This window comes from Mustela erminea, chromosome 3, assembly GCF_009829155.1.
Source record: "Mustela erminea isolate mMusErm1 chromosome 3, mMusErm1.Pri, whole genome shotgun sequence".
NCBI lineage: Eukaryota > Metazoa > Chordata > Mammalia > Carnivora > Mustelidae > Mustela > Mustela erminea.
The window spans coordinates 52,998,143-53,021,711 of NC_045616.1; the positions used below are offsets into that span (position 1 = coordinate 52,998,143).

At 38.8% G+C, this 23,569-nt stretch overlaps 1 long non-coding RNA gene across 2 annotated transcripts in view; it reads left to right on the plus strand.

Moving 5' to 3' along the window:
- LOC116586169 overlaps positions 1–16,375 on the plus strand; it is a 244,327-nt gene extending 227,952 nt beyond the window's left edge. For both annotated transcript variants that reach the window (XR_004283924.1, XR_004283923.1), the window contains exon 4: positions 16,240–16,375. This is a non-coding gene — a long non-coding RNA (uncharacterized LOC116586169). The remainder of the gene's footprint in view (positions 1–16,239) is intronic.
- Positions 16,376–23,569: the final 7,194 nt, after the last annotated feature.

Genomic DNA, 23,569 nt, shown 5'->3' on the forward strand with positions numbered 1-23,569 from the left:
ACCAGCAGCGGGGTGGGAGAGGGAGAAGCAGGCTTCCCACCAGGCAAAGAGCCTGATGCGGGTCTCTATTCCAGGATGCTGGGATCACGACCTGAGCCAAAGGCAGCCACTTAATGACTCAGCCACCCAGGCACCACTTGTTTTTATGTTGTTTTGTTTTGTTTTGTTTTTTAATCAAAATGACTAGTACATGGAAACAATATATAGTTGAAGTTACTATAAAGATCACAACTAGATGAGAGCATAATTATTCAAATAACATGGTTTGGGCAGTTAAAACATTCAGTGATTTTATTAATTTTTTATCTTGTATTTATTTTTTAAACGCTCAGTCATTTTATGATCTATTACTGTTTGCTTTATTTTGTGGGAAGTGGAAAGTAGGGAGATTTTTATCTCATTTAAGATACACCTGACTAGGACTTATTTTTTTTTAACTTGTTTTTTTTTTTTTGATTTTTATTTATTTATTTGACAGACAGATCACAACTAGGCAGAGAGGCAGGCAGAGAGAGAGGGGGAAGCAGGCTCCCCGCTGAGCAGAGAGCCTGATGCGGGGCTCGATCCCAGGACCCTGGGATCATGACCTGAGCCGAAGGCAGAGTCACCCAGGTGCCCCCTGACTTGGACTTTTAACCGAAACTCTGGTTGGTTTAATATTGGCTTTCTTAAGCTCTTCTGATTAATTTTAATTTAACTGCATCCATATAAAAAAGGGTCCTGCTACATCTAGTCTGTAGGCTGAATTTTAGCTGGAGATGTGTTTTGTTTAGGAAGCACAGATTTTATAGGTTAGAGAATGGATGTACCTTTTCGATAGGTGTACACTCTCCACCATCCTAATTAAGCCTCCACCTCTCTACACACTTAACACCCATCCTACACCCAGCTGCCTCACTCGTTTATGTAAATTGCCTGGCCCTTGTGGGCATTGGCGTTTGGGGGCTTCTGATTCATGGAAAGGAGGAAATAAGAAATAACCCAGGTATTTGTTTCTGTACTGTCATTACAGCATGGAAAGAGAGTTCCATTTTTATTGTGAATACACACTGTGAATCCTGGTACTGCGTTCTTGGGTTTTAAAAAAGTTCTGCCACTATTAATAATCTAAACACGGTCTAGTTTTTCCAATAATTGCTTCTAGCGTTCTGTTAGGTAAGCAGCCAAAGAGAGACTAAAGGGACACTGGATATTCAGAGAGAGAGAATTCCTGTCAACCTGCCTGAAGGAGGGAAAAAAAGGCAAATCTGGCAGGTCAAGGGCTTTCTACTCAATGCCCATCTGATTGCCCACAAAGCTTCTGTGATGTGGCGCTGGCTCCAGCTCATCTCCCTATTTGCACATGCATGGAAACACGTTTTGTTGAAGCTACTTGACAACATTTAATGTTTATTGTTTACTTGTCATTCTGAGAAACCACACACAGACTGTTTGGGTTACACCTAATGACAGTTTTTATTCATTTTACAGTTTAATGTTTCTTTTTATTTAACTTTTGTTATGGTTTAACAACTCCTTTCATTTATCGGAATTGTAGACAAGTTTGAAATGTGAGTGCACCCGTAAGACAAACACACATCATTACCTTTCCCTCTCCTGGTGTGCAGTCCTTTGTGAAATCTGCCAAGAGAGTGTAGATGCTGACGCGTGGGGAGTCGGGGAGAGGGGAAGGATGGCTTCGAGGAGGCCCAGGCATTTTACGGGTATTTCTCTGAGAAGGTTTCTCCTGATCAGATGGGAGCCATGGGATAGATGTACCAGGTTGTCTACAAAGTGCAAGGTGATAATAAGACTTCAGCAAAGGTATTTCTAAGAATATAAAGTCCCTGGGGGAAAGCTAGCACTTAGTTCCCTTTCCTCCCCAATCCAAGGAACATTATACTGATTTGTGATTGGAAAGGAATCACCCATGGAAAATCTGAATACACACCTTGTTCCCTACCCTGACTTCAAATTAACCAAGTTGAGAGGTAGAGGAATGAATATGTCACTTGGGATTGGTTATTTATTCATATGACAAGTAATTAGAAAAACCAACCATACTTGGCTTACTTCTGCTTCTATACCACAATAGGACTGGCAAAACAAGGGAGCTGTTAGCGTATGTGTGCCTGCTTCTAAAGATATTTTAGCTTCTGCATGCCATGCTAAAAGTCATTAACTGACGTGATAAAAATTGATATAAATCAGGATGCCTCAATCTTGGTGTCTAAAAGAAGGTCATGGTACCCAAAGACAATGTTAAAAATACATTTTAGGGATAACCCGATAACCAAGTAGAAGCAAGGAAATATTGATGTTGCTGGTTGGAAACTGTAGCCGTTGGACTGGAGAAATTTGAGATGGAATGATAACAGTATTTTGCTGAGTTTTCAGTACACAACAGTTTAAGTTCAGGGGAAATAACTTGGGATTCCGTCACTACGTATACAAGTAGTGGTTCAGAGGAAGTCATGTCTCTAGAGAGGGTAAAGCTACAGAAGAAATCAAAGCTCAGGTCCAACAGGAGCTTTGTGAAGTCAGGAAGAGCATATCCAGAGGCCCAGAGCCATCTTCAGTCCATGGATGGTGCTAGGGGATTTCATCAAAAACAAATTGAAACTATAATCTAGTTAAAAAAAAAAAAAAAAAAGGTATATTCCCAACTATTTGGTTTTGTATTTTTGTTTTTTGCTTTGCTAGTTTGGGTGAACCATGAAAGCAGATTTACCACGTTTGATGAGTGGTTAAGCAGTTTGGCCTGTTTTTAGTTTTAGTTACCTGTTTTCTCACTCATGGTTTTCAGGTTATTTTTTCCTAATTAACTTTCAGGTCACTGAGACTTGCTCTGAAGTTTGACTGTGTTTGTGAATTTTTAAAGAAATTAAGAATTAGTGGCAGATGAATGTTTCCATATGTGAGTTTATTCTTACAACTTTTGCATACCTATGATGATCTTACAACATTAGAATTTTTTTTTTTCCTTAAATAGTGTCAGTAAAGCTCCGACCACAGAATAAGGGAATCCCAACTGAGAAATCTCTGTGGTATAAATGGTTGATGAAATAGAAGCTGATGAGGAATGGAGAAAAATGGCCAAAGAAAATATGCCTTTCATGAGTCAAGGAAGCCGCAGTCAGAGAGGGCCAATGGGGGTTCCTGAAGACCTCATGATTGTGGCCACAAAAGAAAGAGTCAACATATGTCTGATCCAGAAAGTGGGAAGCTGGAATCCTATTTTACAACCCAATGGCCAAATAAGAGCCATTCCACTCATTTCCTAATCTTTCTCCTCCCATTACCTGTGACCCTGATGAGATAAATGGGAGCAGATAATGAGGTGAGGAGATGGGTGGAGAAGGCAGATGGCTTGCCAATTACAGGCTGAGGAGAGGGAAAAGGCTTCCCTTTGAATAAAAATTGAAGAATTGCTTAATATCTTGAATTTTTGACACTTTACATATCTGTAGTAAAACTACTTAAAATGACTGTAGGATTTTCTGTTGCCTGAGTATGAGCAGAGATATTGGGGATTCTGGAATTTTTACATTGTACATTTCCACCCACTAAATAATGTGTCCAGGGATTATCAAAAGCAACATAAAATCACATTTAATCATATGCCATGTGTGTTGAACGTATAGGTTAGAAGGTAAATAAAGGAAAACCTTCCTCAAACAGATTTAAACAAAGCCTGGGTGATGTGATTCAGGGGTTGGGTTGACATCAGGTAAGAATTGATCATTCTGTCCTTCTGTTGGTTCCTTTGTGGTCCTAAGATGTGTGCCAAAAGTACCCTAAGCTGCATACTTTCTGTTTCTTGTCTAGCTGGAAAGAGAGGTTTTTTTTGTCCTGATACATTCAACAAAAGCAAATTGAAAGATTCAAATCCTAAGATTCACCCGGTTCAAACTACCCATGAAACTCTCTCTGTCCATGTGGTAGATCCATTGATTGCTTAGTTTAGATCACATTCCTGAGGCTATGGTCATCTTTCCTGAAACCATATAGGCTCTGCAATCATTGCATTGGCAAGGGGGAAATGATTAATGAACTGCAGAGGTGGAAAAATGCCAAGTTTAAAATCTTTAATCTTCATAACAATCTTGTGAATTAGGTTATATTATTACCCCATTTTTCAGATGAGATAAATTTCCCAAGGACAAATAGCTTGTAAGTGGTGATTGGAGAATGAAATCCAGGTCATTCTAACTTTGTACCTCAAAGTCATTCTATTTTACAATCCCACTTGTGGAGCACAAATTAAACCTATAAATGTTATCTAATCTATACCAGGGAAGGATTTTAAGTTTTGTCTTCCATAACTTTCAGGTTGTAGAAGAACCTGTTGGGAAGCTTTAAAGTCTAGAGATGAAAAATAACTTTCTCTCCCAGAAACAAAAAAATCTTATCAAGCATAAATAATAAGAGTTTTACTTGAGTTTTGAAAACTTTAAAAAGGTTCTTTCATTCTTGTTTATGGAAAACTCAGAAGTAATATATGTACCTTGAGAGCAAAGCTCCTGTTGATTTTGAATTTATCTAATATCCCAAATGCTATATGTAACATTTGTGCTTTTTTTTTTTTTTAACCTAAACTGAATATGGCAAGGTGTAAAGCTTAGGAAATCAAAGAAAAGAGAGGATCCTAACAGCCAAATTGACTGGAGAATTCAAGAGCTGTTAGCATTATGAATGGAAGCTATTACCTGACAAAATATTGCTGTAGGAGGTTTAGACTGGGACATTAAAACAAATCGTTGTCCTGGGCATTGGAGTTAAATAAGGGGACATGATAATGAAGTTTCATTGTCTTGAATCTGTCGGAAATAGATATTCCAGGGCTATGAGCTCATAAGCATTAATGCTGTAGGACTGTACCTTGATAAGTCTCCTTTGGGGAAAAGGTAACTGAGCAAATTATGCTCATGGTACATTGGCATATCTTATAACCCACTTCTTATTTTAGAAATGCTTAATATTATTAATTTACCTAAATGCCAGGGGAGACAGATGCTCAGAGATTTTCTAATTGCCCAAAGAGTTATATTCTAAAACTGGAAACCCCAGGTGGTCCCACCTCGATTCTGAATGGCAAGAGAGGAATCTTGCTGCTATTCTCACATGTTGCCCAGCAGAGCTGGGAAAGGCTGAAATACTTGGTCATTTTTTCCCAACCAGCTCTCACCTTGCTTCTCAGGAACCATGTCGGACAAGATTCAAATCGAGTGGCTGAATGATGATGGCAGGGGCTTCAGAAAAATTAGGATGGATTCTTTTATATTTAACAATCCCCTTCTCACAGCTCAGTTTCTGAATGGACACTAAAGCAGGGGTGGGGGAGTCTCTAAGATAAATAGAATCCCCAAACTTATTTTAATCAAATTTTGTTCAAGAGGAATGTCATTTCTTTTCTTTCTTTCTTTCTTTTTTTAATAAAATCTCCCTCTTTTCCCATCTATATTTTCACTTTATTCATGTCATTACAAATGCTGTTAATGTGAATTTGGGAAACCGATGGAGTAATAGATTTTAAGTTCTGTGGAAAATGTAGGCTTTGTTCTGCTTGTGTGGGCAACTTGCAGTCATCCCCAGATGTCAAAGTCTTAGGGAACTCAACGTCTTTAGGGCCTTTAAAAGTAATATCCTTTTAGGGACATAGACATATTTACTGAAATACATAACACAGAAAATAAAGTTCTTTGCCTTGCTTTACACCCTGGAGTGTGATAAATTTTGTGTGCTGTAGACTAAGCCAGTTCTCTTGTTTCTCAGAGGAATTCGTTCAGCACCAGAATGTCATTGTGATTTTAGTACTCGATATTTTGGCCCTTGGAATGACCATTTGTTTTGTAGAGTACGTGATGGAAACCTCCCCTGCAATGTTATTAATACCTTTTAAACATTTCCTATAATTATTTCAATAACTCTAAGGAAAATTCCTGTTTTAAAAGATCACCTTTCTGTTGAGGGACAATTTATAGCTGACGTGTAACTCAAAAGAAGTGAGAGAGCAATCACCAAGAGGAATGAGATAGTCAGTTTCTCCAGACTAACACATAAAAGGATTTCTTGGGAACTAAACTCAGCAGTAAAAGAACACAGGATTAGTCACACTAAGTTGGATGTACCAGTCCCACCATTCTTTCTCATGAGGGGAAATGCCTAGTGTTTTGTAAGAAAATAGCAAGGCCTCAGGATATATCCCACCAGTTGTTTCCTTAAAGGGAAAAGATTATTTGAAAAAGTTTTGGGTGGGAACATGGAGACGCAAATGGAAAGAACAGAAACGTACTGCGTCATCAAGTCCCCATAACTGGCTAATCCCTAGTTTTTATGGCGATGCATATTAGGGCAAGGAATGGTTAAATCCTCAGTTGTTTTTAGGTATAGAAATTCTCACCCTTTCCCCCTGCCCCATAATTTCAGGAAATATTTCAGTGGGAAATGCCTCTCCATTTTCATCAGCTGTTAAAATGTAATGGGGAGTTGCTCTGCAGGGGGCCCAAACTTTGTCATACAAGGGAGGTTCTAGAGATCTTCTGTACAACGCTGCACCTATAGTTAACAGCGCTATATTATTATACACTTAAAATTCTAGAGGGTGGATATCGTGTCACCCGTTCTTATCACACTTAGGAAGGGAAGGATGGATGAAGGGAGAGGGAGGAAGGAAGGAAAGAAGGAAGGCGGGGACAGAGGGAGAGAAATCAATAGCAACGACAACAAAAGTAATGTTCTAGAAAAGGAAGCTTCACTTCGTTTTAGAGGCAATGCTAGCTTGGCAGAATTGGGTACAGTGTTGTGTTGGAGCCACTTTGATTCCATCTTCTCTCTAGTGCAGAGGTTTCACCATGTCCACTGGTAGTCCACGTTGGCCCTGGCAAGGACTTGGCAAAAGTTATTCATGAAGAGATGGGCTCCTACCCCCACCCTTATATGTAATTCAAAAGAAAAGTTTTGTTTTCATAAGGACAGTACTTAAAGTGATGTGGAAATGCAAATAGTTTCCTTCTAGATGTTTTTCAGTTTGCAAAATTCTGGATACATTCATCAAAGAGGAACTAGTCTCCTTTTGATTTCATTGCGTACCTCCTTGCTTTGTTGAGACTTGTGACCCGTGTGCCCGTTGGGAAAGTCACATGGGCCTTGCGCACAGCAGCTTCTGTTGCATTTTCCTTTGATCTTCTTCTAGATTCCAAAGCCATTAAAAAAAAATCAGAGCTGACGTATGCTTTGCAAAAATTTATTTGTCTCTCTTTGTGGTTACTCATTTGGTTTCTAAAGCGAACACATTTCTCAACTGCTTTTTAATTTTTCTGTTCATTTCCGCTTTTATTTTTTACCGTACAAATTCATACAAAACTTGGCAATGCAATATTCCTTTAATAAAATGGGTTCCACAAAAATGTTTGCCATAAATCACTGCCTTCTCAATGCCACAGTGGAAAGGATTTTGTAAGCCTCTCTGGTTTTAGGTGAATCAAACAAAAAATTGGGGATTTATTGTTGTCTAAAAACCTTGGTCATCTATATCCTCTAGTCTAAAGTCATTTTTCTCTGCCCTATTATTAAATATTCCACTATCTCCCCTTTCCTTTGCCCAGATGCACTAGGGGAAGCCAAATATGTTCTTTACTGCTTGACCTTAGTTCTTTGGTATGATTTTGCCAAGTCAGTTCTTACTGTGTGACAAATACTTTCACTCTTCGAAATGGCTTGGGATATTAGGAATTTGCACTTAGTGACATTTCTAGTGATTTTCATTTCTTTTAAGACCGTTAATCCATATTTTTTCTTCAATACCAAATATGTAAAAATTTTAAGGATAGTCCTGTTTTTGTTTTAACCATAGGATTTTTTGCGTTCTTTACTTTCCCTGGTCATATCTCTGGAGAGAGATCAAAGTGGAAAGAAGAATTGGAGGAGCAATCAGTCCTCATCAAAGATGAGAAGTCAGATATTAATTCATAGTACAGAGGTTTAAAGATGACAGAAGTGCCTTGAATACTTGGGTAGGAGTCACTTTAACAACTCTGTGCACTTTAACAACTGAAGGGTCTGAGGAAAGAATCTGATGTGTGATGTAAAAGGAAGACAGGGAAATGCGCTGAAGTTTGATAATCTTGGAACAAGAGAAGTTGCAGGAACCTTGCAGAATCCTATGAAACTCAAAATTTTCACAGATAAAAAGATTTCCAAGAACTTCTCACAGAATTTCTTTTTCATGAATTGACCTTCTATTCATGAAGTTATAATTAATTTTAGACCAAGAGTAATCCAAAGATTCTTTTGGAGCAGCTTGAGAGATTTAAATATGCTTGGGAAATAATTTATAACCTCCATTCCCACATATAGTCAGTATCACCAATTCCTCTCTGGTTTCCCCTAATGAGAATCAAGGGCTAATTCTTCCATGGTGTTGCCAGGGACATGAGCACTGAGGGACCAGAAATATAGGAGGAAATGACTATCTCAGCATCTGTACAGCCATCACTAGAGATTTATTTCTCTGAGACATGAGACCTTTTCTTCAAATCCTGAAACATTAGAGATGAAAGGAATCTTAGAAATAAGACCAATTCCACTGTCTTATAGCTGAATAAACTGAAGTATAGAATAACCAATTTGTTCAAAGTTACAATTAGTGTGTTATTATCTGGGACTAGAAATGGATTCTTTTTTAAGCCATTACAATTAGTTACAACTGAAATCTAACCCAAAGGAAATTTGCCCCCAAAATCCTGAGTATCTTAGTCTGGGTTCCGCCAAAAGGAGAGCCTGAACAAAGGATTCCTGACATTTATCTGGGAATACGATGCCAGGGAGCTGGGGTATGGTAGAGGGTAGAGGGAGTGGAACAAAGAAAGAGGAAAATCCAGTTTGAGGAAGAGCTTGACCACCCTAACTTGCACCAGGGGCTCAGGAACCTGTTGCTCAACCTCCCTGAAACCCTTATGAAATACTCACAGGGACAAAAGAAGAAAGCCTTTATCTATTGACTTCTGGTCAATAGTGGTTCCATGAGCATGAAGTCTCTTGGAGATCTCTACTGTGCATACAGAAGTATGGAACAGCTTCCCACACTGTGGCAGCCCAGAAGCTCCTAGGGTAGGAAGCGATAAGGACAGAGTTTAGGCCTTCTGTGAGAGGCTGTCTCAGTCTTCCATCAGAGATGGGATGGAAGCCTGCATCAAACCAGTGGCCACAAAATAGCCACAGAGGTTAGGTCAGGAGAGTTCTGAAGGGCAGCCTAAGACGTGTCTTCTGAATTCTCAAGACAAACTAAAAACAGCTGTGGGAAGGGCAGGAAAACTTTGGTTTGGCCACCCTTCTTCACTGGCCCTTCCAATAAGTCTTGTAGAATCGGCATCTCCAATGTTTCCCAAACTCTTGATGTCTCTAGTCTTTGTGCATCAGTGTCTTCCTTCTCCTGGTAGGCTTGCTTTCTCCCTGCAATGTCAGTGTAACCACCAACACTTCCTAAGTTTAATATCTCGCTTCTTTAATCCAGGAGAAAATATTCTGTGTCTCTCTGTTCCAAGTATATACATCTCAAGGATGGGATATTGACCTAACCAAGGATAAATGCCAATTCCTGGATTAGAAGGCAGGATCACAGAGGACATAGGAAATGTGGGTGGTGGGGCAGGGAAGGCACTTGCCACAAGAAAGAGATGTGGTCTGTGATAGGTGGATGAAGCAGTATGCTCCCAGTAAATCAATCCAGCATTTTTCCTTTTGCGGGTTTTCTATTAAATGAGACCATACTTAAAGGGGTAATACTGAGTTAACATTTTAGTGCATATTCTTCAAGCTTTAGTGCATGTCTTCCACTCTGAGACAATGGAAATGGGACCCAGGATAGACACCTAGAAAGGGGGAGATGATGTCACAATAGGAGATAGGACCGTTTTTCCTGTTTTACAGTTAACCCTAGGATTATTCCTGGATTTAGTCTCCTTAAAGACTATGAAGGTGCAGGCAATCCAATGCAATATTACATATAGATATATATTTTAAACCATGGGTTAATACTTTTATAAAAAGAAGAATTACTGGGGCGCCTGGGTGGCTCAGTGGGTTAAGGCTCTGCCTTTGGCTGGGGTCATGATCTCAGAGTCCTGGGATCAAGCCCTGGATCGGGCTCTCTGCTCAGCAGGGAGCCTGCTTCCTCCTCTCTCTGCCTGCCTCTCTGCCTACTTGTGATCTCTGTCTGTCAAATAAATAAATAAAATCTTTAAGAAAAAAAAAAAGAAGAATTACTGAAGTCTTTTCTTTTAGTGCATTTTTACTTATTGAGGTTATTTTCCTATTAATGTGGAACTTATCTGGAGATGACAAGAGGAATTAAATATGAGAAAAATGTTGGTTTACATCCTCTCATCAGAAAATGAAAAGTCAAGGGGTGCCTGGGTGGCTCATTTGGTTAAGCGTCTGCTTTCGGCTCAGGTCATGATCCCAGGGTCCTGGGATCGAGCCCCGCATCGGGCTCCCTGCCCGGTGGGAAGTCTGCTTCTCCCTCTCCCTTTGCCTGACACTTCCCACTGCTTGTACTCTTGCATGCACACACACTCTCTCTGTCTAAAGAATCAATTTTAAAAATCTTGAAAAAAAAAAGAGAGAGAAAGTGAAAAGCCAAATGAAGATTTTCAGCACTTGTATTTAGAATACTTGCTATGCCCAAATAATAGCTAATATCCTTTGAATACTTACCATGCATCAAGCCACGTGCTTCCTGTTTTATATGTGTTCATTTATTCAATCCTCAGAACTTCCCGGTGAGATAGATGCTATTCTCCTCTAATTTTTCCCAGTTGGAAGAATAGAAACACAGAGAAATGACAGGCTCTAGTTTTAACACCTAATAAGTGGTAGACCTGGGATTCAAACCCAGAAATTCTGGTCCCCATTTGCCATGTTGCCTTTCTGAGAATTTTAAAGTAATTGCCTAAACCACTGCACTAAAATGGAAAAATGCCCTCAGCTGAGTTTTTAATTGCAGACTTCTTTTTTATTTGTTCTTTTGAATTATCTGGACTTCTGTCTCTAAAACAATATTTACCTAAAATTGACATATGTTAAGAATGTCATGCTGATGCATGCCCTTTCCAAATTATTTGAGATATGTTGTGGTATTATCCTTTGCCATATTTTTCACAGAGATGAATACCATAAAATAGATTTTGGCAAAGTAAACAAAAAAATAAAATTAATGAACAGTAGTAAACCTGACAATTAATTACCAGCAGAATACATGGGAAAATATTAAAACATTTCCTTCCTGAGCATAGGTAGGTATGAGAACCTTCATTATACTAATACTCATAAAATATTCCTTATACCTTGTTAGACATTAGATATTGATCCTCTTGAAATCATTATATCCAAGTATTGCTTGTTAAATTGAGAACTACAATTCAAGAGAAATCTCAAGGGGAGAAGCATCAATTTAACCACTGGTTCATCAGAAAAAAACAAACTATTGTGGGCCTTCTTAACTTTATTAGTCACTAAATAATGTATTTGTGTGTGTGTGTGTGTGGGTGGGTGGGTGGGTGTGTGTGTGTTTGTGTGTGTGAGAGAGTAGTTTCTGTATGTATGTTTAATGGAAAAAGGTTTCCCCTTTTCTTTCAAGTTTTCCTTCCCACCACTGCCTCCTGGAAAAACACTGGTTGGTCTCCAGGAGGAGACCAGTATTTTCATGCATCATTACCAGCCTATATTTACTGAGGACAGTTTGTTCAAGCAGTGGCAAGTACTAAAAGCTGGAGCTACATCAGATTCTTTCACTAGTCTGGGACCAAGGAAGTTGCCATCACCTGCCTAAGTGTTTTATTTTGGGGAAGAAAAAGATTGTAATATACTGAGGTGCTTATGCATCATAGAATACTTTAACATATTAACTGCTAATTTTACACATGTATTTTTCAAAATTACTAGAACGTTTTCCTTTTTTTTTTTTTTTTTTAAGACTGGGGCTTTGCAAGGAAAATGTTGCTTGAATTTTAAACATTCTTTGGAATCCAATGTTTTGGGGGGATTTTGAGGTTGAAATTATTAAATTATCATAGTTTTGTGACAAACTTGGCATTATCAGAGTTGAAATGAACCTATTTAATTTTAAAAGTAGATTTTATTTTTGGTAGCAAAGTGGGAGCAACTTATTACAGGTTCTTCTTTGCAACATAGCACAAGAGGAACAAAGAGAGAAAACTAATGAAGCAAAAAAATATCCTTTATTAATGAGTGCTATAAGAGCTGAGTGGCAAACTATAGTCCACTTTTTGTAGTTACAATGAAAACTAATGGGAAAATTGGAATATGCAGCTTTGATCTAGAAAGTGAGTGGTGAGACAGTGATAGTGGTAATTATTGGAATGTACTAGATGTGTCATATGTCGTCTGCTATACCTACAACTGATCACATTACCTTGAATGTCCCTTTTTGTCTAGCTTGGTTGGAAGTTGAGGAAGGAGGTTAGAGCAAGAATCTGATTGGCAAAGAGCTGTCCAGATGCAATAAGAGAATTTGCTCTTTTGTAATTGTAAGAAACGGCCTAAAAATTCTACATGTGCCTGGTTAATGCTACTATCATTTTACCTCAGAAAACTACACATATTAATTAGAGTAAATGTTATATTCTGATCCAACAATCTTAAATAAATAGAAGTTTATTTATCTCTAATGTAAAAGGCCATTTTAGAACAATGGGGTAGCTGTGCTCCACAAACTACTAGGGACTCAGATTCCTTTCATCTTGGTCTCCACCATCATTTACAAACTTGAAGTTTGGGTTGCTGGCTCATAAACAGTCCTGTTTGTGGAAATAAGAACCAAAGTCTAGGAGAAGCAGCTTGTCTTCAAATCAGAGGCAATTTAGTTTGGATCTCTCTCTCTCTCTCTCTCTCTCTCTATCCATTCTTCCACACTCCTGTTGACCCAACAAATCCTCATTGAGCACTGACTATGTGCCAAGTACTGTTCTAGGTGTTAGAGAAATAACTATGAATAAAAAGATGAAAATATTTTTGCCCTAATATAGATTCTTTTCTAGGGAGGGGAAACATCTAATAAGCAATTTTGAATAAGTAAAATATTTTGATGATTGTAAGTGCTATGGGAAAAAAGCAGGAGTGGGAAATGGGGAATGTATAGTGTGTAATTTTAGAGTGGTCAGGCAAGGCCTCGCTGATAGGTATTTAAGCAGAGATCTGAGGGAGGAAAGGAGTTGCCGTTCAGATATCTGGAGGAAGGCCATCCCAGGCAAAGGGAACGGTCAGTACAAAGTTCCTGAGGTGGCACCTGCTTTCTGGTTATGTATCAAGGGGCCAATGTGACTGGAGGACAATAAGCAGGGGCAGAACAATAAGAGGTAAAGTCAGAGAAGTAACAAGAGGCTCATTTAGAACCTTAGACACACCTTGATAGAGGCTTTTTTCCGAGTGAGGGACGTGCTCTAATTGCTCTGTTGAGAATAGACTACATGTCTGAGAGCTGGAAGACTGGTTAGGAGGCAATGGCAGTCACCCACCTCAGAGACGATGGTGCCTTGGACAAAGATGACAGTGGTGGAGATGTAATTAGATTCTGATGAGTGTGTTTTGAATGTCATTTGAAGATAAAGAGACAGAATTTTCTGATGGATTGAATTTGGGGTATAAGAAAGAGGCATCAAGGATGACTACATGGTTTCTAAGCTGGAAAGAGAGAAGGACAGTTGGGGAAGACGGCAGGAGGAGCAGAAGTGAAAGGGGAGGTTCAGTTGTCCGATCTTAGACAATCAAGTGGGGAGGTAAGGTAGCCAATTGGATATATAATCTAAGTTTACGGAAGATATTTGGGCTGCAGATACAATTTATGCATCATTGGTGTATCAAATGTATTAAATTGTGAGTCTAAATAAGATGGTCCAGTACACATAGAGAAATAAAAAATGCATTTTTAAAAATACTATAGAAATAGTAGCTATCTAAAACTATCAGGCTAGAGAGAACGCTCACTTCAATTTTCAGAAGTACTAAATAAAATTTGGACTAATTTCTTTTTTTTAAAGATTTATTTATTATTTATTTCACACACACACACACACACACACACACACACACACACACACAGATCACAAGCAGGCAGAGAGGCAGGCAGATACAGAGGAAGTGAAGCAGGCTCCCTGCTGATCAGAGAGCCCTATGTGGGGCTCAATCCCAAGACCCTGGGATCATGACCTGAGCCGAAGGCAGACGCTTAACCCACTGAGCCACTCAGGCACCCTGAAAATTTGGACTAATTTCAACAGATGACTAATGTTTATATTTGACCCTGAGGATTCAATATGGTCAAGATATGTCCAAGTAGTTTGGGAACTTTCAATCCAATGACAAGACAAAGGTATTAAGTTTTTCTCTAATTCATTAATTGTATTCTAAAACTTAGGTCAGGAACTATGGGTGAGAGAGGTTTGGGGGGAAATTCTCATTTATCATATTTTGAAAGGATATCACCACTAAAAGCAAGGTAAATTATGGCAGAAAAGACATTAGCTAGAAATGTTAAGCATCTATAACAGGGATAGTATTGTTTTAAAATATCACTGCACTTTTTCTCTTTTGCATTTTCATATACAAGACTTTTCTTCCATTCATCCAGAAACATTGATTTTTATTTGGAAATATTAGGCATAAAATAGGCAGAATGTGAAGAGAAATAGCCAACTTTCAGCTTTTTCTCTACCAGAGTAGAACTTTTGAGCACCTACTTACAAAACAATCTTAAAGGCCAGAAGAGCCTTGGTGGTCACTGGGCAGGGGGAAATGGATGTGGGGATTTTCCAGTCTGTTGAACTTTAAGCTACTATGTGCCATGAATATGAGGTAAGGGAAGATACTGCTACGTGGTGAAAATGCAACTCGGAATTGGAGAGACTACAAGAGAGAGAAATTAAAGCTGCAGTGGGACACATGCCTCCAGGCTTTCCACTGCAGGCCAAACCTGGGGCGGGGGTAGAGTTGAGTGAAGACGGGGAGGTGGGGACACCCAGAGAGAAATGAAGAAAACTTAATAGATCTGTGCTAGTAGACATTTTCTTAGAACTGGCTAAGGGGAGGGTACAAAGTTTTAGGAGAAGCCAGACATTTATTCAGAACCATTTTCAACCACAGGTCTGGTAGAAAGCAGATTTATTTAAATGGACATTAGATACAATCCAGGTTTCTCATAGTTGCACATAGCCTGCAGATAATTCAGAAGTATCCTTTGGTCTTCCTGAGGAGAGTTTTGGGCTTGAAAGAAGAGGTAACAAAGTATAGAGTATTGGAGACCTGAAGCAAATGGATAGGACCGTGAATATCAACCATGGGAACATGTCTCATGTGCCTCAGGATATATGGCAAAGGGCTCTATAGACTCAACCAGATTGTCTTGGATAAGCCTCCCCTTAACCGAGTTATTTCAAGATCCAGGGTACAGCCCAAGGGACCATAACTATAGATCCATTACTTTTCTCCTCTTCCCCAATCCCCACAAAGGAACATAATTTACCTTCTATATATTTACCTCCTATAAATATAATAATTCAGGCCTAAAAGAAGACCTCTGGAAGACTGAGCACGTTTCCCCCAGATAGACCACTCTGAAATGAAAGACGATGTTAAACTGGAAGATAGTAAGAGATACTATTTCTCACATACATAACTTGCAGGGTTGGTGTTCAAAAGTAAGATTAACTCAATTATGGAAAATGACTACACATTTCAAAAATACATTAGTCATTTGGGTTAATGAGCATCTTTTAAACATACAAAATGAAAAAGCTTAATTTTCCTTACACATTTGAATAATGTAGTGATCTATCTATTAAGTAAGAACCACCAGTCAAGGAAGGAGACAGGACACAGAGAAGGAAGACAGGGTAGCCCATGCCCAATAGGAAGAGAGGGAGGCTTCCTTCCCACTTGGAATGAGCACTGACCAGAGAGACTGATGGTCCATGCTTGGAACTAATATGTTCTTGGTTAAAACTACACCCAATTGTATATATCGGTATGTAAAAATATGTACAGTATATTAAGCAGAAAAAGCAAGCTACAAAACAACATGTGGTGTGACTTCATTTATGTGAAAGGAAGTGGTGAAACCAAACACATAGATACATAATATGCTTTAAAAACAAAAAACCACACCCAACTGAGTTAATAATGGAATCTGCAAACTTCAAAATTTCAGTATAAGCAATAGTGTCACATGCTTCTTTCCACTTGCAGATTCCATGCATGAGGAGCACCTCTGTTGCTCACAGTGGCCAACTAATCCAGTTGGAGATGATTCAGGCTTTGCATGCTCAACAGTAAGTCAACCCCAAACCAGCAAGTGGTTGTCTGCCCTTCTGCCTCTCTTCCTAGCTCCCTTCTTATCTATTTTCTTAAATTTTTTAAATTTTTAATTTATTATTGAAATATAATTGACATACAATGCTATATTCGTGTACATTGATTTGACAACTCTATATATTACCCACTGCTTACCATGGTAAGTATGTCACCATACATTGTTACAATATTACTGACTATATTCCACATGTGTACTTTTCATCTCTGTGACTTATTTACTGTATAACTGGAAGTTTCATCTCTTCATCTCCTTCACCTATTTTGTCCATCCCCCAACCTACCTCCCTCTGGCAATCACCAGTTTGTTCTCTGTATTTTTGATTCAGCGTGCTTGGGTTTTTGTTTGTGTCTTCACTTGTTTTATTTTTTTAGATTCCACATTTAAATGAAATCATATGGTATTTGCCTTTTTCTGCCTGACTAACTTTGCTTAGCATTTTGCCCTCAAGATCCATCTATGTTGTCACAAGTGCCAAGATTTCATTTTTTTTATGGCTGAATAAGGTTATATATACAATGACTATAAAAATATTTTATATATCATATAAATATTATATATTTATTTAAAAATTAAAATTTATAAATAAGTTATATTTATTATATACACCTGTATACATGGTATATAATATATATTATGTATATTTATTATATGTTATCTTTATATATAAAATTTATATAAATAAATAATATAATAAATATATTATTATATATAAATAAATTATATATAAATTTTATATATAAAAATCCACAACTTTATCCATTCATCATCCATCAGTGGACACTTAGGTTGCTTCTATATATAATCTTGGCTATCATACACAATGTTGCAATAAACACAAAAGTGCATATATCGGTTTTAATTAATGTTTTTGTATTCTTTGGGTAAATACCGAGTAGTGGAATTACTGGATCTTATGGCATTTGTATTTTTAAATTTTTGAGAACTCCATACTGTTTTCCATAATGATTGTACTAACTTACATTCCTGCCAGCAGTGCACGAGGGTTGCTTTTGCTCCACATACTTGCCAACGCCCATTATTTCTGGTTGTTTTAATACTAGCAATTCCGGCTGGTATGAGGTGATATCTCATTGTGGTTTTAATTTGCCTTTCTTTGATGATTAGGAACGATGAGCATCTTTTTATGTGACTATTGGTCATCTGTAGGTCTCCTTTGGGAACATATCTATTCAGGTCCTGGGTCCATTTTTTAAAATCTGATTGCTTTGTTTTGATGTTGAGTTGTTAGTTCCTTATGTATTTTGGATAATAACTCCTTATCATATATATTATTTGCAATATCTTCTCCCATTCACTATGTTGCCTTTTAATTTTGTTGATGGTTTCCTTTGCCTTGCAAAAGCTTTTTATTTTGGTTTTAGGGCCAACGGTTTACTTTTGCTTTATTTCCCTTGCCTGAATAACACATCCATAAATATGTTGCTAGGCCAATGTCCAAAAGGTTACTGTCTATGTTTTCCTTTAGCAGCTTTATAGTTTCAGGTCTTGCATTTAGGTCTTTAATCTATTTTGAGGTTATTTTTCTGCGTGGTGTAAGAAAATGGTCCAATGTCTTTCTTCTGCATGTAGCTGTGCAGTTTTCCTAGCTATTTATTGAAGAGACTGTCTTTTCCCCACTGTATATTCTTGCCTCCTTTGTTGTAGATTAATTCACCATATAAGCATGGGTTTATTTCTGGGCTCTTTATTCTGTTCTATTGATCTTTGTGTCTATTTTTGTGCCACTGCCATAGTGTTTTGATTAGTATAGCTTTATAGTATAGCTTGAAATCTGGGACCATGATACCTCCAGCTTTGTCCTATGTCAAGATTGCTTTGACAGTTTGAAGTCTTTTGTGATTCAATACAAATTTTAGGATTATTTATTCTAGTTTTGTGAAAAATGTTATTGGTATTTTGATAGGAATTGTATTGAATTTATAGATCACTTGGGGTACTTAACAATATTAATTCTCCCCACCCATGAGCACTGGCATATCTTTTCAGTTATTTGCATCTTCTTTAGTTTCGTTCATACTGCGGTATTATGTCTTAATGTCTTATACTTTTCACCTTCTAGTAAAAATAAGAAGGGAAAGAAAGAAATAATGAACACAGTTTAGAAAAATTTATGTGCCTCTGCCTATGTTCTGTTGATTTTTTTGGGAAGATTTTATTTATTTATTTGAGAGAGAGACAGTGAGAGAGAACATGAGCGAGGAGAAGGTCAGAGGGAGAAGCAGACTCCCCATGGAGCTGGGAGCCCGATGCGGGACTCGATCCCGGGACTCCGGGATCATGACCTGAGCCGAAGGCAGTCGTCCAACCAACTGAGCCACACAGGCGTCCCGTTCTATTCATTTTTAACTTCCCTTAGAGTAAAACTAAGAAAGTTAAGATACTTTAACCCAGGCTTTGAAATTCAAATCCAAATCAGGGAAGTCTTTAGAAATAGGGTATCAAGTTGCTGACTTTCAGCATGCTAAAGCAGAATCAGGGGAGTACTGTAGAAAAATTCTCCCTGAACAGAATCTGTCTGTCCATTTAACAAATAAGAGATTCATTTGTGTCACTAAACTCCTTTTAAAAATAGAAAATATTTATTAGGAGTATTACACATTTTCACTGCCCAGCTAAAATGAGAATGAGACTAACACATTTTCTGGTAATATTTAGCATTGCCACACTAGTGTAATGGAGGAATTTTGACTATGGTAAAAGATGGGAGTAAAGGAGCATATCTGTTGTGGCCGGGAGCAGGGAGGAGCGGTGAATAGTATGGGGCTCTTTGTCCTTCCCTGGGAGTTCACTGACTAAATGGAGCCATTGGTCAATGGGGGAACTAGGAGACAGGAGAATTCTTAGAGATTTTTAAATTCTTAAATCTCTAAATCGAGAGATTTAAAATTTTAAATTAAAAAAATATTTAGAGAATTATTTTAGATTAAAATGGTCCAAAGGCAGTTGTGTTATATTCTGGGGTTGTCCTAGGCCGTCCTCAGGAGGATATCTCTTCATGTCACAGGAAGCCACAGGAAACATGCTCTTGTAACTAGTTTATCTAAAATGCTGGAAACTGCCCAGGCCAAGTACTTTCTCAAATTTCCTATCATATGGAAATCATAGGAATAGCTGAATAATTTCCATTATGTTCTGTTTATAATGTGAAGTTCATGATCTTCTTAATTTCCATCTGACATTGATGTGAGAGTGCTGGTTATTCTTCCCAGAGGCGTTCTTATTAAGCAGAGGAGCAGAACTGAAGAGAGACTTGTTTCTGGATATGAGTAAGAATTAAGAGAAGACTATGCATCAAGTTTCAAAATCCTGTGAGTCACTTTAACTGGACTCAGTTAAATTTCAAGGCCCTTGCTTCTTGTGTTAGGTTGTATTTTATTTTAAGGGCAGCATGCCCAGTTTGAGAAAAAATTCAGAAAAGCATTCTGAGAAAAAAGATAGTTTCCTTAGGAAATAGGAGCATATAGATTTTACTCATTATTGAAACAATCACCTTGAAATGATCTTAATTTCTAAGCCAAATCAGCTGAAAATTGTCAAGACCAATTTGGCTAAAATTACCTTTTGAGCACAAGAGTAAAACACACAGAGATGCCTGGGTGACTCAGTTGGTTAAGCGTCTGCCTTCTGCTCAGGTCAAGAACCCAGATTCCTGGGATCGAGTCCCGCATCAGGTTCCCTGCTCAGTCAGGAGCCTGCTTCTCCCCCTGCCTACCACTCCCCCTGCTTGTAATCTCTAACTCTCTCTGTCTCTGACAAATAAATAAATAAAATCTTTAAACACGAACGCACACAATTATAGTCAGGGAACTGATATGTGTTTTGCACTGTCGTTTCTTTCTTCACTATTTTGTTATATCCTATTGTGTTCCAGTTCTGGAGAAAGTCAGGAAAGGTCAACGTTAACTTTGCAGTGCTAGAGATGATGGAATTTTGCATGAACACGTGGGCACATGCGTGTGCCCTGTAGATGAGAAATAGAATTACACGATCTCTGTGCTCAGGTGGAGTCTCATGACTCATCACTCTGTATCCAAATCAGCCCCCAAGACAGGAGGGTTCCTGCAAATCTGGGAAATCTTTCTTTAATACTTACCCCTGACCCCCTATTTAGGTTACTGTATGCAGCACCCTTCTGTTTCAGAAACAAATCGTTTTCTGTTATAATCTAGAAATACCCAGGTCCCTAAATGAACCTGAGATTTGGGCTATTCAGCAAAATTTTTATTTGCAAAGCACATGCCTGCTAGCCTGTGCGATTGCAGTTGCTACTCCTATGAATGTTGGCAACATTTCATTGTGGGGTCAATTATGGTCATTTACCATGATGACATAATAACAACTGCAAAAATGTGAAAGCTAAAGTAGGGTTATTATTACTGTTTGTAAAGTCTGTGTCCCAGATGTTCCTGCCAGGAGAGAGAAAAGCTGGAGTGCAGAGATAGCTGACAATCGTGCTAACCATTCAAATCGCCAGCGGACTGAACAATTTGCAGGACCAGGATGTAACAAGAGGGATGTAACAAGAGGCTAAAGCTGGCATTCAGGTCGCACCACCTCCCTCACCTTGAGCTGCAAGCTTTTTCCTTCCTGCCACATCGTGCAGACACACTCCCACCTCCGCACCCCTGCACTGTATCCCTAGGCTGAAAGAAAAGGAAGAAATACAGGCAGAGCATTTGCCCAGAGAGATGGGCCAACAGCCAATGTCATCCTCTGATATATAACTGAGGAGGAATTTATTTCCAACTAGTAGAGGATTGGGGGGCTCATAAAACTGTATAGCTTCAACCCTATGAAATAAGGTTAGTAAAATACATAAACTCTGATACAGCACCGTGAAGTATGCCTCTAGTCACCTGCAATTCACCAACGACTTCATGATAGATATTCCCAGCACCTGGCTGTTCCTTGTCAGCTGTGACCAGTGTGTGCCTTTCAGCGTTGCCCACCCTCCTCCCCTCCCCCTCCCTCCTTGCCGGCCCTGGGCAGAGGTCTGGTGCTAGGGAAGCAGTAGGTTTGCTGATTGCAGAGATGCTCAGGAGATCCCGCAGCAAGGCTCTTGAGTGATAACACTCTGATAGCAAGCACCAGCATGAGACAAAGCACAGTACTTGTCGAATGAAAAATACAACAGCAGTTGAATAGACGAAAAGGTAATAGAAAAAAAAAAAGAGCTCAAAAAAAAAAGGCAGCTCTGATGATGCCTGTTTTTTTTTTTAATAGCAAAAAAAAAAAAAATCACAGTAGGCAGAAACTCCATTTTTTTTAACACTTCATACTTCTGTCAGTGTGATGTTGAACAAGTGCCGTTAATCAAGAGGGCTTTTATTCATTAGGCACAGTGATGTACTTGAATTGTTACTTTAGTATCATTGTTCAGAGCGAATGGAAGAGCTTTAAACCAAAAGGAAAGAATTTATAGCTATAGTTTACAGCTAGGACTGGAAAAGAACTTTTTTACTACTAACCAATTGTTAAGCGTGGTAATAATAGTAATAATACCTTGTGTTTATACAATGACTATCTTCTGAGAAGCTCCAAGTACTCAACAAAGAATAGTATATTCACTGTCAACAACATCCTTTTGAAGAAAGCTAGGGGGAGGTTACTATCCTCTTTGCTCTCAGGCCAGTAATACATTCTTTGTGTTTACAGTTACCTCTGCTGTGTGCTGCAGGGAAGGTGACAGATGGGAAGGGAGGGTGGAGAGATGGTGTACGAGTGGTGGTGCTAGGAGTGGATTCAAGAGTTCGGTGCAGCTTTTGAAGAACTAAGCCAAAATCAGTCCTTTGCTGTGCAGTGGTTGTGAGGGATTTGGATAAGCAGGATGGTAAAACTAGTTTCTCTGGGCATTGGAAATTAATTATAGGATATCGTAATCGGATTGCACTAACTAAGGAAAAGTGCTTGATGTACTCGGACTGCTGGGAGGAGGAAGGGCCCGTCAGGTTCAGGGCAAAGGCTCTGACACCCCAGTGGAATGGGAGAATTACCCTCCTCAGAAGGGCTGGTTCTGGCCCTGCCCAGTGAGCGTCCCGCAGCTGATTGGACCAGGACTAGACCAATCAGATTCCTTCTCTGTGGCATTTGAAAAAGGTGTGGGGGGCCTCTGGTGAGCCTGCTGGATTCCTGAACTCTAAAGTGACTGCAAGCCGGGCCTGTGATGACTATTAGGCCCATGTGAGAAAGTAGCGGAAAAAAAGGGAGGTTCTGAATGGATGTTCTGTTTCTGTCACAGTCAGAGCCATAGCAGGCTCTATGGTCTATTCCCAGTTCTCTCCAATAAATTATCCTTTCAGCTTAAGTGTTTTGTTTTGTTTTTTTCTTCTGTTTCTTCCTGGACAAACATATGGTCTCTAACTAAGGTAGAGAATGTCCCAAAGTAATTGTACTTAGAAGACTTCGTAAGAGTAGAGGACCCTCAGTGTATTTTATTTGGAGGGCCTCCACACATCTAATAGCTTTTTTAGGGAGTGCAGCCCAACAGAGAACATTTAGTGAAGTTTGTAAGTCAGTTCTGAAAAAAGTGATTTTTTGTGTGTGCTTTATTAGCCTGATTCCCTTCTTCAATCCTATTTTGCTTATTTATTTCTACCCTCTGCAAATTACTGTTTTGTTTTGTTTTGTTTTTTGGTTTTTGGTTTTTTTCCCCACAAAGCAACAACTTGAAAGGGCTTAGAAAAGATTGTCCTGTATTTGTGAATCGCTTTGATGGAGTAAGACAGAGACAACTAAAATCTCAACACTTGACTCTTGGACCAAGACTTTCACGTCTGAGGGAAACACCAGAGGTCTGCTGAGGGAAAAATACTCCAAAGCAATATTGCACCCCCAAATTCTCAGTCTCCTGCCCAAGACAAAGAAGGCACATTCCAGTTCTGTTCCTCTGCACATCCTCTTATTTTTGAAGCATTTTCGTATTTACATTGGTAAAACAGAAAAGAATAATGGGCATAGATGCTCAGAGCCGAAAAACAGTAGTACTCAACAATAAGTAAGCGATAAAGTGGCAATTAAAGACGTCTACGAGATAATGGAACTGCCAAAACAGTGACCCTGGAGGTTTTCGTAGAGGCTGCTACAGGTGGGCTGAAGACCCATCTGAGGTCGGCCTTCCCAACTTTTTAAAACAATGACTTTGGATAGGTTATGGAAGCTTTCTGAGGCTGGTTCCTCTCTTCT